Source organism: Notamacropus eugenii, chromosome X (assembly GCF_028372415.1).
Source record: "Notamacropus eugenii isolate mMacEug1 chromosome X, mMacEug1.pri_v2, whole genome shotgun sequence".
NCBI lineage: Eukaryota > Metazoa > Chordata > Mammalia > Diprotodontia > Macropodidae > Notamacropus > Notamacropus eugenii.
In genome coordinates this window covers 32,584,980-32,604,222 of record NC_092879.1, presented here as the reverse complement: position 1 = coordinate 32,604,222, position 19,243 = coordinate 32,584,980, and the positions used below count along the sequence as shown (strand labels likewise).

General features: G+C 41.6%; 1 pseudogene; it reads right to left on the bottom strand.

Moving 5' to 3' along the window:
* Window positions 1–4,215: 4,215 nt before the first annotated feature.
* Window positions 4,216–5,718, bottom strand: LOC140516294 (ATP synthase subunit beta, mitochondrial pseudogene; annotated as a pseudogene).
* Window positions 5,719–19,243: the final 13,525 nt, after the last annotated feature.

Sequence of the window (19,243 nt, the reverse complement as noted above, 5' to 3'; positions counted from 1 at the left end):
TAACTCTATCATAGAAAAATAATGTGAATAAGCCATAAAATCCCAAAGAAAAAATCTCTAGGACCAGATGGATTTACAAGTAAATGCTACCAAACATTTAAAGAACAATAAATCCCAATACTATATAAACTAGAAGGAGTCATTCTTGACTCTTCACTTTCTCTCCCCTCATCCACATCCAATCATTTGCACCTTTGTGATATATACTCCCCTTTTCTCCTCTGACACTGCCACCATTCTTTGGGTAGGCCTGATCACCTCACTGCTGGACTGTTCCAAAAGGTTGCTGGGTGATCTCCTTGTCTCAAGTCTTTCTCTCCGTTCAGCTATGAAAGTCATCTTCCTAAATCGTCAGGTCTGATCACATCACCAACTTATTCAGTCAACTCGAGTGGCTCTCTGTCATCTTTAGGATCAAACATAAAATCCTGTTTGGCTTTTAAAGCCCTTCATAAGCTGGCATCTTCCTACCTTACCAATAAGCTCTATTCTTCTTCACCGACTCCAAGATCCAGTGACAATGGCCTCCTTGCAGTTCCTTGGACACAACACTCCCGTCTCCCAACTCCCAGCATTCTCATCAGCTACCCCCAATGCCTAGAACTCTGCGTCCTCATTTCCGTCTCTTCCTTGGCTTTCTTCAGGTTCCAGGTAAAATCCCACTTTCTCTGAGAATCCTTCCCTGGTGCCCTTTCATGCTAGTGCTTTCCCTCTGTTCATCATCTCCAATTTATTCTGTCTGAGTCTTGTTTTTACAGAGTTTGCCTATTTTCTCCCCCTTTAGACTGGGAGTTCCTTCAGAGCACGGACTGCCTTTCCACATATTCCCAGTGTTTATCACTGTGCCTAGCACATAGTGGGTGCTTAATAAATGCTAGTTGACTGACCAACTGTGTTCTTTTGAATCCCAGAGGGAAGAAACTTAGAATAAGTAGGGTAGAAGTACGAAGGAAGTAGGAACAAGTAGGCTGGATGTCAGGAGAATCATCCTAATCCCTTGAACTCTCCAAAAGTAGACTAAGCTGCCCAGGGAGGTGAGTGGGGTGGGGTGGAGTGGTTCCTTCTCTCTCCCTGGAAGCCTTCAGGCAAAGGCTGGTTGACCACTTGTCTGACAGTTGTAGAGTTTTAGGAACAACAGCTGCACTCTTACCTGGGTCTTCAAGGGACAGTAACAAGTCTTCATGATTCCTGTGAAATAGACACTGGTAACAAGGGTTACATATATTTTACCTTAGGCATCTTGCACATCTCACGAGGAGGGTCTTAAACTAAAAATGGAGGGGAAAAGCATCTTATACATGTCAGCCAAGCCCCATAGAAGAGCAAGTAGCAGATGCATTCCAGGAAACTGAGAAAGACTAGAGAGCCACTGTCTAAAAAGACAGACAGAAATCAAGTTGGTGATCAGAGATGGCCACACAGAAGTGTACACAATGGGAGTAGTAGAAAGGGAGATGTCAACATGCTGATACAAGGAGGAACATCTGGCCTTCTACAGTAGATGTCCCTGAGACTTGGTGGGGTGGGACTTGTGACTGAAATATTGTTTGCAAATTTTAAAAAGATTCCTTATTCATAAGGAACTTTCTGGGTCATAGGACCAACAAAATATCAGAGTACACACTTTCTCCAGACTCTATTAACTCCCAACTTGTCCAGAAAAGAGGAATTATGCACTAGATATAGAACAATTATAGCTGATTTCACAGAACCAGAGACAAAGACAGAGAGACAGACAAAGAGAAGCAGAGAGAGAGGAAAGGAGACAGAGGGGAGACACAGAGAGGAGAAAGAAAGAAAGGAATTGAGGTGGGGGGAGGAGAGAGAGAATCCCAACTAGGTAAAATATGGCTGAGTCAGCATTGGAGGAGAACAGTGATCCTTAGAGGACTCACCAGGCAACCCTTACCCACATTCTCATCAGTTTCCAACAAGCTGATGGCTAGGCACATGCCTGAGGCTTATGTATTGGGGTCCCTTCCTGCTCCAGAGACTTTGCCAGCCACCCCTTCAACAAAGGAAAGACATTTATTCTTCACAGTCACAAAAGAAAGTTGTGTGTGTGTGTGTGTGTGTGTGTGTGTGTGTGTGTTGGAGGGGAGTTGCAATTGAAAGGCTTTTATCTTCTGTCTGTGAGTGGGATGGGACCCCCAAGATTGCAGAAACTCTAGTGAGGATATCGATGGAATATATTTCTGAGTAGCTTTATCAGGGCTGGAGGTAAGACACATCAACTCCTCAAACCATTTAAGAAATATTTACTGTATCTTTCATTCATTATATTTGTATCCTCAATACCTAGAAGGGGACCTGAAACATACTAAGTGGTTAATAAATGGTTGTGGATTGATTGGATTGGAATGGAATGCATTTTCTGTTGTTAGCATCACTTATCCCAGGGATGTGTACCCCTTTAGCCTCTAGAGGGGAGTGTTGCCTCATTGAATAGAAGGATATCCAAACTTGCCTGTGGAACTGTGTCGAAATTTTAGAAACATATAGAGAATGAGTAATAATCTTCATCTCCTTAAGACTTAAGTTTGCAAAGCCCTTTTCCCTCTACAGCCCTGTAAAATAAAAACTACAAGGATTATTTGGGAGGGCATGGAAGTGGGTAACCTCAGTCTGGAGAAATTAGTCCTTGGGAAGGTAGAGCCCAGCAGAGGAAGAGGGGTGTAATCTACTGACTACAAGAAATTTCCCCATGTTAGATGGGAGATCATAACTCCAGCACAGTCCTTAGGGAAGTAAGATCATTTGAAAGGGAAGAAGGGTTATCTCAACTCTTTATGGGCTCAATCAAACATGCATTCAATATGTGACTTTCATGATACAATAGATAGAGCCCAAGCCTGGAGTCAGGAAGACTCATCTTCCAGAGTTCAAATCCAGCCTCAGACACTGACTAGCTGTATGACCCTGGGAAAATCACTTCATTTAGTTTGACTCCGTTTCCTTATCTGTAAAATGAGCTGTAGAAGGAAACAGCAAACGAGTCCATTATCTTTTCCAAGAAAACCCCAAATAAGATCAGAAAGAGTCAGAAAAAACTGAAATGTCGACAACAACAACAACAAAATGTATGTGCCAGCCAGCTAAGTGGCTCAGTGGATAGAGCCCTGGGCCCTGGAGTCAGGAAGACTCATCCTCCTGAGTTCAAATCCACCCTTAGACACAGACCAGCTGTGAGACCCTGGGCAAGTCACTTTACCCTGTTTGTCTCAGTTTCCTCATCTGTAAAATGAGCTGGAAAAGGAAATGACCAATCACTCAAGTATCTGTGCCAAGAAAACCCCAAATAGGGTCACAAAAAAATCAGACACAAGAGAAAAACCAATGAACAACAACAAAATGTCTGGGCCAGCCAGCTAGGTGGCTCAGTGGATAATGCTGGACCTGAAGTCAGGAAGGTTCATCTTCCTGAGTTCAAATCCACCCTCAGACAGAGACTAGCTGTGTGATGCTGGGCAAGTCATGTCACTCTTTTTGCCTCAGTTTCCTCATCTGTAAAACTGAACTAGGGAAGGAAATCGAGAACCAGTCCAGTATCTTTGCCAAGAAAACCCCAAATGCTGTTACAAAGAGTCAGATTCAACCGAAAAATAAATGAAAAACAACAAAATGTATGTGCTGAGTAGCTATACCTGGCCTAGAGTCAGGAAGATTCCTCTTCCTGAGTTCAAATATAGCCTCGGACACTGACTAGATGTGTGACCCTGGGCAAGTCACTTCACCCTGTTTGACAGTTACCTCACCTGTCAAATGAGCTGGAGAAGGAAACGGAAAACCACTCTAGTATCTGTGCCAAGAAAATCCCAAAGGAGATCACAAAGAGACAGGATTAAAAAAAGAACGAACAACAACAAAATGTATTTGCCAGCCAGCTAGAAAGATGACTCATTGACTAGAGCTCTGGAATGAGAAAGACTCCCCTTCCTGAGTTCAAATCCAGCCTCAGACACTGACTAGCTGTGTAACCCTTAGCAAGTCATTTCACACTGTTTGCTTCAGTTTCTTCAACTGTAAAATGAGTTAGAGAAGGAAATAGCAAACCAGTCCAGTATCTTTTCTTTTGTGTGTGTGTGAGATGCACATTTTATTCAAAAGTTTAAATATTCTTCAGACAGACAGTACACAGATTTTCCAACCAAAGTTCTTGTGTAGCTTGCTCAGAAAATTGAAATTGAAGGATGTGTGACAGATGCAGGTGACTCCTTATGGGTTCTCTTCAGTCAGTTTTTCAGCTTTAGTCATAGCTTCTTCAATGGGTCCAATTACATAAAAGACCTGCTCTGAGAGATGGTCATACTGACCTGCCAAGATTTGCTGGAGTTGCTTAATGATTTCTTTCAGAACTGCCATCTTCCCCGTGTGTCCTGTGAATACCTTAGCAACCTGGAATGGCTGTGACAAGAAGCGCTGGATTTTCCAGACCCAAGACACTGTCAATTTGTCTTCTTCAGACAACTCATCCATTCCAAGGATAGCAACGATGTCCTGGAGGGACTTATAGTCTTGAAGAATCTTTTGCACACCTCGGGCAACATCATAGTGCTCATTGCCAACAATGTTGGGATTCGTGATTCAGGAAGTGGAGCCAGAGTATCCACTGCAGGGTAAATGCCCAGCTCAGCAATAGCCTGGGACGGCAGAGTGGTAGCATCCAAATGGGCAAAGGTGGTGGCAGGAACAGGGTCAGTCAAGTAATCATCAGGGACATAGATGGCTTGCACAGAGGTGATAGAACCTTTCTTGGTTGTGGTAATTCCTTTCTGCATGGTGCCCATATCAGTGGCCATCTGCCTAGTAAAGCAGATACCTCTGAGCCAGCCTGAGTGAATCAGAAGATATTATCAATGAAAAGCAGTACATCTTGACCCTCTTGGTGTCTGAAGTATTAAACCACCGTGAGGCCAGTCAAGGCTACTTGAGCCCGAGCTCCAGGTGGTTCATTCATTTGGCCATATACCAATGCTACCTTGGAAGTGGCATCCTTCAGATTGATGACACCAGACTCAATCATCTCATGGAACAAATCATTACATTCTTGGGTCACCAACACCAGCAAACACAGAATAACCACCATGGGCCTTGGCAACACTGTTGATTAGTTCCACTGTCTTTCGCACACCAGCACCACCAAATAGACCAATTTTGCCACCCTTGGCATATGGGGTCAAAAGATCCACAACTTTGATGCCAGTGACCAGGATTTCTTGCTCTACACTCATCTCTATGAAATCAGGAGCCTCAGTATGAATAGCAGCAAACTGTTTGGTTTTGATTGGACCCCTTTCATCGATAGGCTCTCCAATCACATTCATGATTCTTCCCAGGGTCTCAGGGCCCACAGGAATTTTGATTGGGGTTCCAGAATCCAGGACCTTCTGCCCTCTGACCAATCCTTTAGTACCATCCATAGCAATGGTCTGGACTGTGCTCTCACCCAGATGTTGGGTGACCTGCAGAACCAGCCTAGTTTCCCTGTCCTGCTGTTCAAGGGCATTGAGGATGAGAGGGAACCCCTCATCGAACTGCACATCAACCATGGTCCGCTCTTGGGGGTGGGAGATGTCATGACCCCATAGTCCCAGGCTGGAGTGCAGCCCAGGGTGCCCTCAACAAGGTCTGGGCTTGAGGCAACAAAGAAGAGGTGCAGAGGCCCCGAAGGGTGCCAGAAGCTGAGACAGTGGCAGCATGGCTCAACAACCCCAACATAGCAGAGTCTGGGGAGAGACTGAGCCCCGAGTATCTTTTCTAAGAAAAACCCAAATGGGGTCCCAAATAGTTGAACATGACTGAAGTACAAATGAACAACAACTACTATGTGCCACTGTGCTCAAGTACAAATCCTTTGTGCTTTGCATTTTCCACAAGGTAAAAATAAAGTCCATCCTTCCTCACTCTGTTATTTTATTAGCCTGATGACTCGCAAGGTTGCTAAACATACTTTGTAGAGACCTAAACAGAATCCAATTTCCAATATACTCTGAGAAAACCACTGGGAAGGAGGTAGGAGCTCCCCTCAGGAGTTAGCAGAAAGAACAGTGTCTGCTGTTGAGTCAGAGGACCTGAGTTCCAATGCTGCCTCTCGTACTTAGTATCCATGTAATCTTGGGCAATCATTGAATTTTCATAGGCATCACTTCCTTCATCTAGAGAATGGAAGTGTTGAGCTAGATCCCTCTGAGATCTTTTCCAGTTCTAGATATAAGATTCTCTGACCATTCTAACAAAGCATAATCAGAAGGCTGCCCACTGAGGGATGAATTTCTTAGGCCACATCAACCATCAGTCAGCTGTGACGGGGTTGCAATGTCAGCAGTCATTCCCTCAGTGGATCTTTGAATCATAACAGTACATAACATTTTCTCAAGAGGCAATACTGAAGGTGCAAAATATTGTATGCACTTGCAGATACGGTCTTATCATGGATCACTTCTGCTTAACTATTTTTCTTTGTTAGAAATGACAGTTCTGTTGGGGAGAGAATTATCAACAGATAACTGGTATAAAAACTTTTTAAAAAAAATAATAAAAGGAAAAGAAAAGCAGCACTTTAGCATGGTGGAAAAATGATAGATGTGTACTCAGAGCCTGAAGAAGTATGAGTTCAAATCCAGCCTCTGCTACTTGATAGTTTTGTATGTCAGGTAACCTCTCTGAGCCTCAGTTTCCTCATCTGTAAAATAGTAACAATAGTATCTCCTAGAGATGTGGGACAATCAAATGAGATAAGATATATTGTCTGTAACATAGCCTCTGGAGCTATTCTCCTAGTTCTTGCTCTCATTGGCCTGTCAGGTCTCTAGAGGAAAGCTACTATATCTCCTCTTTGGGTTCTAGAAGTAGCCCCAACAGATTTGAGTGAGGTGCCATAGATCGCAAACCTCCAATATTATGCTGTCCCTGTGATTATCCTTGATATCAGCTCACCTGACATAATAAACTCTTAGAAATAGATATTTACAGTACTGTATCAATAGGGTTAGTACAAAACTGCCAAAATACCTTTGTTTCAGCAGGGCAGTAGTGCAAATTTAATTAGCCCATTTTACAGTTGAAAAGACTGAGGCTTGGAGAGATGAAGTCATACAGTACTGAAGTGGTAGAGAAACATGCAATTTTCTCACTTGTAAACATTCTTATGCCAGCCCCCTTCTCCCTTTGGTGAATTCCTCCCAGGGTCCCCAAGTTTGGAGAGAGACTGAGGTTAGCCAACCTTCATTCCACTTGTAGCTGTGCTTCTAAGTTTGTGGACTTTTGGACTAACTGGATTTCCAGAACTGAGTGGATTACAGCCCCTAGAACCTGGTCTCTCAAAGGTCTGGAGAATGTCATAGAGTAAGATAGGGATGGAATGCAACACACCCCCTAGCTTGGTAACCTCTTTCCCCTACCCCCACCCCCCCGCTCTTTGCAGGCAAATCATTTTCCTTCTCTGGGTCACACTTCCTCTATCTGGAAAATGAGGATAATAAAGCTTGTTCCCCCTACCTCCTGAGGGGATCAAACTGAGCTTGTGCAAGGTGCCTTGTAATCCTTAAAGCATTGTGGCTCTCTGCATGGCATACCTTAAAGATTAGAGAATGTCTTGGGAAAGTTAAGAGTTCAGTCATGTATTTGGGCTTGTTCAGTTGTGTCCGACTCTTCATGACCCCATTTAGGGTTTTCTTGGCAGAGATACTGGAGAGGTTTGCCTTTTCCTTATCCTGTTCATTTTACAGATGAGCAAACTGAGGCTTAAAGGGTAAAGTGACTTGCCCAGGGTCACCCAGCTAGTGTTTGAGGGTGGATTTGAGCTCAGGAAGATGAGTCTTCCTGATTTCAGTCATGTCCAAATCTTTGTTACCCTGTTTGGGGTCTTCTTAGCAAACATACTGGAGTAGTCTGCCATTTCCTTCTCCAGCTCATTTTATAGATGAGGAAAGTGAGGCATGAAGAGTGAAGTGACTTGCTCAGGGTCACCCAACTAGTAAGTGTCCAAGGCTGGATTTGAACTCAGGTATTCCTGACTCCAGGCCTAGTAGCACCACCTAGCTACCCCAGTATTTGAGATAGGGGGATAGATTTATTGGTATCTGGCTAAGAGGTGATCAGTGAGTATTTGACCAGAATGGTGGATGGCAAGTTTGTTCATTCTCCCATCTCATCAGCAATGGCCTGTTTACATACTCTTCTGTAGTCAGTTTCCATATTCCTTTTTCTCTGTCTCTTTCAATATATAGATAGGCATGTGTACATGTTTATCAGCTGTCATTTTGTAGTGACTTAAATAAACCAGACAGTATTGTCAACTGTCATGAGATGATCAATAAGTCTTTAAGTGGCATGATATTGGTTCCTTCTCCTGATTTGTATCTACAGTTGGGTTACATATATTTTGTACTAACTGTTCTACAGTTATGTTCTATGTTCTCTATCTCTGGCCCTGGCTCTCCTGTTCTGTCTGACTTTCTGTGTGTCTGTGTCTGCGTCTGTGTGTCTGTGTGTCTGTGTGTTTACTTTTAGTTTGTTCAACTGAGTGATTCATGTCTGTATCCACCTGGTAGTCCAGAGCAAAGTGGGGAAAAAAAACCCTCACCTTCTCCCACCCCTTTATCTGGGGATCATAACACAGGCCTGATAATGAGTTGCATTAGAACTAGCAACTCAGAATTGGGGGTATTCTTGGAGATGGACCAGTCGCCATGGTAACCAGTGAACTGGACCAGCTAATGTTACTTTCCTGGACACTACATTTTTCCTTTAGTGAGGTCATAATAGATGTAGTTAACAAAGGCCACCTTGAACTTGATCTTCTACTAAAAATAGTCTCAACCTCCCATCCTGCTCCCAATTGTTCAGATAAACCTACTTTGTACTTGAGTTAAGAATCCTGGGACCCAATGATGATCATCTGAGCCATGCAGTTTGAATCCTCATTGATCTTTTCCTTTTTACATTAATAAAATGATTCAACCCTTTAGTCAGTTACTCGTTCAGTAAGTATCTTAAACTCCTACTATGTGCCAGGCATTATGCTAAGGCTGGGGATACAAAGAAAGGCAAAAGATAGCTCCTGCCCTCAATGAGCTCAAACTCTAATGGAGGAGACAACTTGCAAATAGCTGTGTACAAACAAACAATATACAATTACTAATTGAGCCAAGTCAAGCAGGCAGGAGGCTAAGCTCTCCTGGGCTAGCTAATTAGGGAAAAATGCATTTTTATATTTTATTCATTTACAATTAAAAATCTTAGGGAGGATCTCACTCCAGGATTGTGTACCTCATTACTTGTCATGGACCAGATTCTGGAGAAGGGAGGGAGAGGAGAGTACTATTGATTGAGCTGAGCAGAATCATAGATCATAGGGAATCATATCGATAGACTTGGTCTGAGTTCCACTCCCTGGAGGACTGCTAACGGGAAGATTGATTGATGCTATCAAGAAGTGTTCTTACTTAACAAAAGATAATTACTTTTGTGTATGGGGCAATCAATGGAGCTCCACCCTTACATAAAGACTCTCCTACCTCTGATATTCTGTTATATAGGTCCCTTCACCAGTGTTCCTAGGTGTTTTCGTGCTCTGACATTCTATGTTCTCTTGTCTCTTACAATTCGAGCATTCTGATTCTCAGAGGCCCTGAATTCAGGCAGGAGTTTGGGCAGCTGACAGAAGTGTATTATAGCAGGGAGCAGATGAATAATAGCTTCCCCCAGCCCCAATGGCCCCATCAGAGATACCTATAGTGGGAGATCATCCCCCTCCACACACACCTCCATGCTTTCTTCCACACAAAGCCCAGAGGGCAAGAGAACCTACCATCTCTCAAGACATTCTATTTAAGATGATGGTGCTAGACTTCTGAGTTCTCCCTTAGTATCTGGCTGTAAGCCTGCTTCTTAATTGAGAGATCTAACTAACCAACTAACAGTCCCATTCTTGAATTGGAAAATGAAGCGCTGCCCATTAATTGGGAAATGGCCAGGGGTGTGCTGGAGCCAGCTTGAACCAGCCTTTTTTGGGAAGCCAGTTGTTTGAGGATAACAATAGATAATGTGTGTGACAAATGTGAAGAATCAGTAAAGGAAACTGAAAAGGAGCAGTTAGAACAAAAGGAGGCCAATCAGGAGATAGCAATGTAATGAAATCCCAGAGAGGAGAGTGTATTCTGGAAGAAAAGGTGATCAGTGGAGCCAGATGCTCTAGAAAGGTAAAGGGAGGGTCAGGATTAAGAAGAGACCATTAGATTTGGCAATTAAGAGATGGTTAGTAATCTTGAACAGAGCAGTTTCAATTGAATGATTAAGCTCTAAATCAGATTGCATACTATTTAGTAGAGAAGTGAGAGGAGAAGAAGTTTAAGAACCAAGTGTAGATGACTTTCTTAAGGAGTTTGTCCACAAAGAGATACAGTTTAGTAGCTAACAGGGTTGGTAAGATCAGAGGAGTCTTTATTTTATTTTATTAATATTATAATTAATATATTTTTAGTTTTCAACATTCACTTCCACAAGATTTTGAGTTCCAAATTTTCTCTCCATCTCTCCCATCCCCCACCACAGCTTGCATTCTAATTACCCCTACCCCCAATCTGCCCTCCCTTCCATCACCCCCATTCTTTTATCCCCTTCCCTCCTATTTTCCTGTATATCTTATTTCTCAGTTACATGTAAAAACAATTTTTAACATCTATCTTTAAAACTTTGAGTTGCACATTCTCTCCCTTCCTCCCTCCCCACCCACCCTCTTTAAGAAGGCAAGCAATTTGATATAGGTTATACATGTGTAATCATGCAAAACATTTCCATAACAGTAATGCTGTGAAAGATCAACTATATTTCCCTCCATCCTATCCCACCTTCCATTTATTGTATTCTCTCCTTTGACCCTGTCCTTTCTGAAAAGTGTTTGCTTCTGATTACCCCCTCCTCCCATTTGCCCTCTCTTCTATCATCCCCCCTCTTATACTCTTCCCCGCTACTTTCCTGTAGGGTAAGACAGATTTTCATACTCAGTTGAGTGTGTCTGTTATTCCCTCCTTAAACCAAATCCAATGAGAGTAAGGTTCACTCATTCAGAGGAGTCTTTTTTTAAGAATGAGATCATAGAGTTGAGTTAGTTCACCAAGGAGTCTACTTAAAGAAAGGAGAGTATAGCCAGTGCAGGGATTATGAGCTGGGCAAGAACTAAGAGGTGGAAGGAATGGAGATTATGATGGGGACCAAGAACAGGGTTGGGGTAGTAAGGCATAGGAAAAGATAAAACCATCAAACATTATGTCCACATAAAAGAATTTGAGAGGTCAGGAACATGGAAATGGAAGACTTGTGGACCAGGAGGATGAAGACCAAGGATACGAACTTCTATGCGTGTAGCTGAGGTAGAGAGCAGGTGTGGAGCATGGGAATTGAGTAAATTAAGAAACTAAGAATTTAAGATATTTGAAAGAGATTTAATATGTATGTCTATCTGTCCTATCTCATAATCCTCACTCTAAGCCCCCATAGCCAATGGGTTACCATATCTTCTCCTTACTACCATCACATTTCTTGCTCCCATCTCCTCTCTATTCTCACAACCTCATCTCTCATTCCCACACTTCTCACCTGAACTATTTCAGTATTCATCTAATTGATCTCCCTGCAGTCTCTCCTTTTTCCAATCTATCTTTCACTTGACTGGCAAAGGGGTGTTCCTAGGGCACAGTTCTGATCATGTCTCTTGCTTAATAAACATCAGTGGCTCCCTATTGCCTCCAGGATCAAATACAAATTCATCTGTTTGGCACTGAAAGCAAGTCATAATCTGGCTCCAACCTACAACCTTATTATAGGTTATTCCCCTTCACTTACACTACAGTACAAATTGACTTCCTTGCTGTTCTTCACATAGGACACTTCATTTTCTGTCCTCTATCCTTTGTAAAGACTCCCACATGCCTGCAATACATTGTAATTTCACCTCTGTCTCTTCAAAGGCTCCATTTCTTTCAAAGTTCAGCTCAAACACCATGTCTTACAGGAGTCTCTGCCCAATTCCCCGCCCCCACCCCAGCAATGAGAGATTCTCCCCCTGACAACAAATTATATTGTATTTTGTAAATTCCTTGAGGGCAGGATCTGTTTAATTTTTTGTATTTGTATACCCAGCACCTAGTACTGGGTCTAGCACAAGTATTGACCAATTAATTGCCACTTAGGAACATAGCACAGACTTTCAGTGACATCTAAGGACTATAAGGGATGTCAACGCTTACTTAAAGATTGCCAATAATAGGTCCCAGCCCAAGCCTCACTTGATCATTGTTTGGGTTTTGACAGCTCAGAGCGATTATAAATAACAGTGGTTTCTGTTCTGGCCAGAAACTCTGAGAATCTTCCCCTCCCAGACTGATTCTTTTGGGAAGGCAAACCAGGCCATCTTTTGCCTCACTTCTTACCTAGTCTTTAAGCACTGAATGGGTGTTGCCTCAGACAAACCGAGACCTCAGAAAGACATTAGCTTAAGAAAACCAAGGTCTCCTACTGCATTCTCAGACATTGCCAGTCCTCTTGATTCATGTCTTGCCACTGAATTCCAATGAGTCTGGAAGAGAGAGTAAGGCTGATAACTTTGCACAGTTCTGCTTCACTTAAATGCAATTCACTCTCAAGTCAGAACATCATCCTTCTGATGTCATTGGTCCTCTGGGAGAAGGATTGTGTTTGTTCTTCAATGCCGAAGAAGACCATGTCATCGTGTTAGAAGTGAGTCAGTCTAACAAGCCCCCAACAGTGAGAAACATGCTCACCTTAAATAAAGAACAATACCTGTTGTGAAATCAGTAAAGCCTTTATTAATCTTTATGTCCATTCCCTCTGAATGGACGGGTAGCCTCCCCAGTAAGGTTACAGGATGACTACAACACATGCAGGAAGATGGGGCTTCTTATACTCTTTTCTGAACTTTGGATTTCCTGCGACACCATCCCCTGGCCATGTGACTCCATGTTCTCCTCTCTGATAGACCCTTCCTCACACAGTTCCTTGGGCCTGTGTATTAGTTTCTGACCTCTAACCTGTCCATGCTAGGTCACAACCCTTTATCACCTAGGAATGTGGACAACAGAACTTTCTTACTTCCCACAATCAGAGAAATGATGACATGACTTGCAGCTAGCTGGGTAACTCAGCTCCTCCTCCCCTGTCTGCTTCCCCTTCCCCTTCCTTCTCCTCTCCAAAGAAAGGTAAATTTCGATGGCCAAAAGATGCCCAGTTGACTTGGGTTTTACTGGCTAGATTCCTTTTCCTTCCCTTCCCTTTCTTTCCCTTCCCTTCTTTTTCCTGTCTTTTCCTTTCCCAAAACCTTAAACATACTGCACTCTCAAGCTGGGAAGCCAATGGGCCCCTGCCTAAGGGCTCTTCTGGACTCTCCTAGCTTTAGAGTGATTATCAGTAGTAACTGTTGCTGTTTCCCTCTCAGCCTGATGTCTTTCTTTTTCTTAGCTTCATTAAAGGGACCATGCCCTGGCTACTTTTTTTTCAGATCTAATAAAGAATTTAATTATACAAATGAAAAGAACTGCATTTTGGAAGTCAGTTGTAAGAGAATAGAATGAAGGAGAGGGGCTAAGGAATTTAGACCTAAAGATCTTAGTAGACATCAGAACTCACTATGAATCAACAATGTGATAGAGTCATTTTAAAAAATCCAAGATTGGAAATTGATCCTACTTAATAAAATTATAATTTATGACACATCCAATATTTTAAGGTGTATAAAGTACTTTGCATACATCATAGCATTGTTACGGAAACCCTGTGAGGCAGGATCACAGATTTAAAGTTGTATCATCTTGATGGTGATCCAGTCCAACTCCTTTATTATATAGATGAGACAATTTAGACCCAAAGAGACTTTCTCATAGTCACATAGTTAGCAAATGCCAGAACCAAGATTTAAATCTATATTTCTCTTTACTCCAAGTCAAATTTCCTTGCTACTACACCACATTCCCTCCACTGGCTAGACCACATCTGTATTGTATTCATTTCCAGATTGCACATTTGGGAAGTGACCACTGATCAGCTTCGGCACATCCAGGAGAAAGTGACCAAAATGGCAGGGAATCTTGAAACCATGCCATATGAAGATCATTGGAATAGTCTGGGAGTTGTTCAACCTGAAGAAGAGAAAACTTAGGTGGCAGGAGGAGGAGGGACTACCATCAAGCATCCCAGGTGATACTTGTCATCTAGAAGAGGGACCAATGATTATAATATAATGGCTAACATTTATATAGCACTTTAAGATTTTCAAAATACTTTACAAAAATTATCTCATTTTATCTTCACAACAACCCTGGGAGGTGGGTGTTACTATTTTGATTTTACATTTAAGGAAACTGAAGCAGCAGAGGTTAAATTATGTCCCTGGAGTCACAAAACTAGCAAGTGTCTCAGTTAGAATTTGAACTCAGATCTTTCTGACTTCAACTCCAGCACTGTAGCCAATGCAGCACCTAATTGCCTTATTTTGCTAATCCCCAGAGGACAGAAACAGGGGCATTGGATGAAAGTTTCTGAAAGGCAGATTGTAGGAGGAGAAAAAGAAAAGCTTCCTAACATTAAGGCCAATCCCATTTGCTACACTATCAGTTCTGTGAAGGCAGATAGTACTTTGTATCTCCCCAGTAACTAGTATAATGCTCTACACGCCATATGGAACTTCATAACTGCTGGTTGAATTGCAATGAATCTCTGACTTCACAATTCCTACTCCAGCCAATTTGGACATGAAGTACTGTGAAAATTCTATATTATCTAAGTATCTTCTTGGCTGTGCATTCTTTTTTTCCCAATTTATTTATTTATTTTTAGCTTTCAACATTCATTTCCACAAAATTTTGAGTTTCAAATTTTCTCCCCATCTCTCCCCTCCCCCACCCAAAAACACTGTGCATTCTGATTACCCCTTCTCCCAATCTACCCTCCCTTCTATTGCACCCCTTCCTTCCCTTATCGCCATCTTCTCTCTTTTCTTGTAGGACAAGATAGATTTCTGTACCCCATTACCTGTATTTCTTATTTCCCAGTTACATACAAAAACAATTCTCAACATTCGTTCCTAAAACTTTGAGTTCTAACTTCTCTGACTTCCTCCCTCCCAACCCATCCCCACTGAGAAGGCAAGCAATTTCATATATGCTATATATGTGTAGTTTTGCTAAAGACTTCCATGACAGTCATGTTGTGAAAGACTACCTATATTTCCCTCCATCCTATCTTGACCCCCCATTTATTCTATTCTCTCTTTTGATCTTATCCCTCCCCAAAAGTGTTTACTTCTAATTACCTCCCTCCTCTCATTTGCCCTCCTTTCTGGCATCCCCCCACACCCCAATTATCCCCTTCTCCCCTACTTTCCTGTAGTGTAAGATAGATTTTCATACCAAATTGAGTATGCATGTTATTCTCTCCTTAAGTCAAATGTGATGAGAGTGTCTCTTTTTCCTTCTCACCTTCCACTTTTCCCCTCCATTGAGAAAGCTTTTTCTTGCCTCTTCTATGAGACATGATTTGCCCCATTCCATTTCTCCCTTTCTCCTCCCAATATGTTCCTCTCTCACCCCTTAATTTTATTTATTTAGATATCATCCCTTCCTATTCAATTCACCCTGTGCCCTCTGTGTGTGTGTGTGTGTGTGTGTGTGTGTATAATCCCTCCAACTGCCCAAATACTGAGAAAAGTTTCAAGAGTTACAAATATCTTTCCATGTAGGAATGTAAACAGCTCAGCTTTAGTAAGTCCCTTATGACTTCTCTTTGCTGTTCACCTTTTCATGCTTCTCTTGATTCTTGTGTTTGAAAGTCAGATTTTCTATTCAGCTCTGGTATTTTCTTTTTTTTTTTTTTTTTTCTTTTTTTTAAACTGCTTTCTTTATTTTTTTTTTAATTTTTTTATTTTTTTAATGTTTAACAATCACTGCCATACAATTGCGATTTTATCCCTCCCCACCCACCCCCCACTACCTCCCTCCCTCCCCACGACTGCATACAATTCTGTATAGATTCTACATATACTTTCCTATTGAGTATATTTTCACTATAGTCATGCTATGTAGTCAGACTAAGATAAATGAAAGAATCCGTATAACAAATCAGAACATGATACACAAACACATACACATACACAAACATGATCTGCTACATTATGTGAGTGACTTCCATATTTCTCTCTCTGAGTGTGGAAGGCATTTTGCCTTGAGGTCCACCATTGGGATTTTTTTTTTTTCAGAAGTTCTTGTGTTATTACAAAAATCTAAGTCTACCAGAAAAAACTCTCACACACTGTGGTTGTTGCTGTGCATAAAGTTCTCCTGGTTCTGAGCTCTGGTATTTTCATCAAGAATGCTTGAAAGTCCTCTATTTCATTGAATGACCATTTTTCCCCTGAAGTATTATACTCAGTTTTGCTGGGTAGGTGATTCTTGGTTTTAGTCCTAGTTCCTTTGACTTCTGGAAAATCCTATTCCAAGCCCTTAGATGTCTTAATGTAGAAGCTACTAGATCTTGTGCTATCCTGATTGTATTTTCACAATACTCGAGTTGTTTCTTCCTAGCTGCTTGCAATATTTTCTCCTTGACCTGGGAACTCTGGAATTTGGTTATAATATTTCTAGGAGTTTTTCTTTTCAAATCTCTTTCAGGAGATGATCTGTGAATTCTTTCAATATTTATTTTACCGTCTGGTCCCAGAATATCAGGGCAGTTTTCCTTGATAATTTCATGAAAGATGATGTCTAGGCTCTTTTTTTGATCATGACTTTCAGGCAGTCCCATAATTTTTAAATTGTCTCTCCTGTATCTATTTTCCAGGTCAATTATTTTTCCAATGAGATATTTCACATTGTCTTCTATTTTTTCATTCTTTTGGTTTTGTTTTGTAATTTCTTGGTTTCTCATTTGCTGCATTCTCATTTTTAAAGAACTATTTTCTTCAGTGAGGTTTTGAACCTCTTTTTTCATTTGACTAATTCTGCTCTTTAAAGCATTCTTCTCCTCATTGACTTTTTGGATCTCTTTTGCCATTTGAGTTAGTCTATTTTTAAAGGTATTATTTTCTTCAGCATTTTTTTGGGTCTCCTCTAGCAAGGTGTTGACCCACTTTTTATGCTTTTCTTGCATCTCTCTCATTTCTCTTCCCAATTTTTCCTCCACCTCTCTTACTTGATTTTCAAAATCCTTTTTGAGCTCTTCCATGGCCTGAGATCATTACATATTTATTTTGGAGGTTTTGAATACAGAAGCCTTGACTTCCTCTGATGGTATGCATTGTTCCTCCTCATCTGAAAGGATGGAAGAAAATATCTGCCCACCAATAAAGTAACCTTCTATTGTCTTATTCTTTTCCCCTTTTTTGGCATTTTTCCAGCCAGTTACTGGACTTTTGAGTTCTTTGTCAAGGGGAGGGTATACTCTGGGGACCTTTAAGTTCTCAGTTCCCCCATGGTGGCACAATCAATGGAGAGGAGTTTCTTCTCCTGGCCTGTGCTCTGATCTGTGAACAGGATTCCCTCTCCAGAGCCTCCACCAGCTCCACCACACCAGCCAGCATTCCTCCTCATCCCAGGGCCACCACTCAGGGCTGATATTCAGATCAGCTGTTCAATTTCCTCAGGGGCTTTAAGCCAGGGTTCCAACAATGGAAGATGCTGCTGGGGCTAGACCTCCACGTTCCCTTCTCACCCAGGTGAAAGAGCTTTCTCACTGACCTTTGAAACTGTCTGGTGTTTGTCTGGAATCTGAGACCCACAGCTGCTGCTGATGGTGCCTTAAAAACTGCTCTAGTCCTGTCCTTGCCATAGCACAGCCCATGCTGTGCTGCTCTCAGCTCTGCACTGGTGCAATAGACCTTTCCTGTCAGCCTTCCAGGCTGCCTTGGGCTGGAAATCTCTTTCATTCTGTCGTTTTGTGGCTTCTGCTGCTCTAGAATTTGTTTAGAGTCATTTTTTACAAGTATTTTATTGGCTGTGGGAGGAGAGCTTCTAGAGGTGTGTCCTTCTACCCCACTATCTTGACTCTGCTCCCTGGCTACTTCCTAAACAAGTCTATTCAATGAATGGCCATTATTTCACCCTAAGTGTGTTCCCGCAAAGACCTTGGCCTAAAGGGCCCAAGGTCTCCCAGTGCATCTAGGAGAAAGAAGGACCAACAATATAGATTTAGTAATAGCTCCAGGAGAGCACCACCTAGTGTCCCCCTCAGATATTGGACTTTTCATTGGTCATTCTATGTCCATTTCCTACTGTTCTGTTCTGACTCTTAGAAACCCTACTTTTATTGGACTTTAACCAATGTGACAGCTCAATTCTGGTTAAAAGAGGCAGAACAGAGTCAAATGAAATAATGAATTTGCAAGTAATACATTCCTTCAGTATAATCAGGAATTGAGACTAAGTCATCAGTATTAAAATTACTTATTTCACATAATCCTATAAAAAGCTATCTGACAGCACAAGATTTAATAGAAATGGAGATAGCACTGAACTAGTTTCACCCTATGGTACACATATTTTTTTGAGTAAAATACTAATGTTTCCCATAATCTGAAGAAAACAAATGCAGGAAAAATGACTGATGATTTTAATAATGATTCTTAGTCTTGAAGGAAATTGATGAGATAAATACCAGAAGTTGGACTAAGGCTTTACGAATATTAAATCAGGCATGCAAGAGAATATTTTCAAGTGCCCGTGGCTAGTAAAAATAATAATAACCTTGAGTGATACAAAATCAGACAGTAAGTGAGTGTACAGATATAGTCTTTATAGTGAGTACTAAAGATGTGATTCTAATCTGACTCCTCTGACTCCCAAAATCCAGTGTTCTTATACCTATACCATGTTATTCTTCTCTCTCTTCATCTGTGATGCTCCATTCTGAACAAAGCCATATCCCTCTCAGTCACTACCAACCTTCTCAAATTTATAGTCCATATTGTTTGCCTCAGTTACCTCTCTACCCAGTCATTCCTTAAGCCCCTAAATGGATCCATGGGTAGGCATAGATTTAGAGGGCAGGATTTGAACCCAGGTCTTCCTGACTCAAAAATCAGTTTGGGAAAAAAAAGATTAGTGGATACAGATCCACTAGATCATCCTGCCTCCTATAATCTCATCTCACTTAGGTTACTCTCATCTCTCTAGAGGTACTAAGACTAGAAGTATAGGGGATCAGCTTCTTTTTTTCATTTTAAAAGAAAAATCATTTC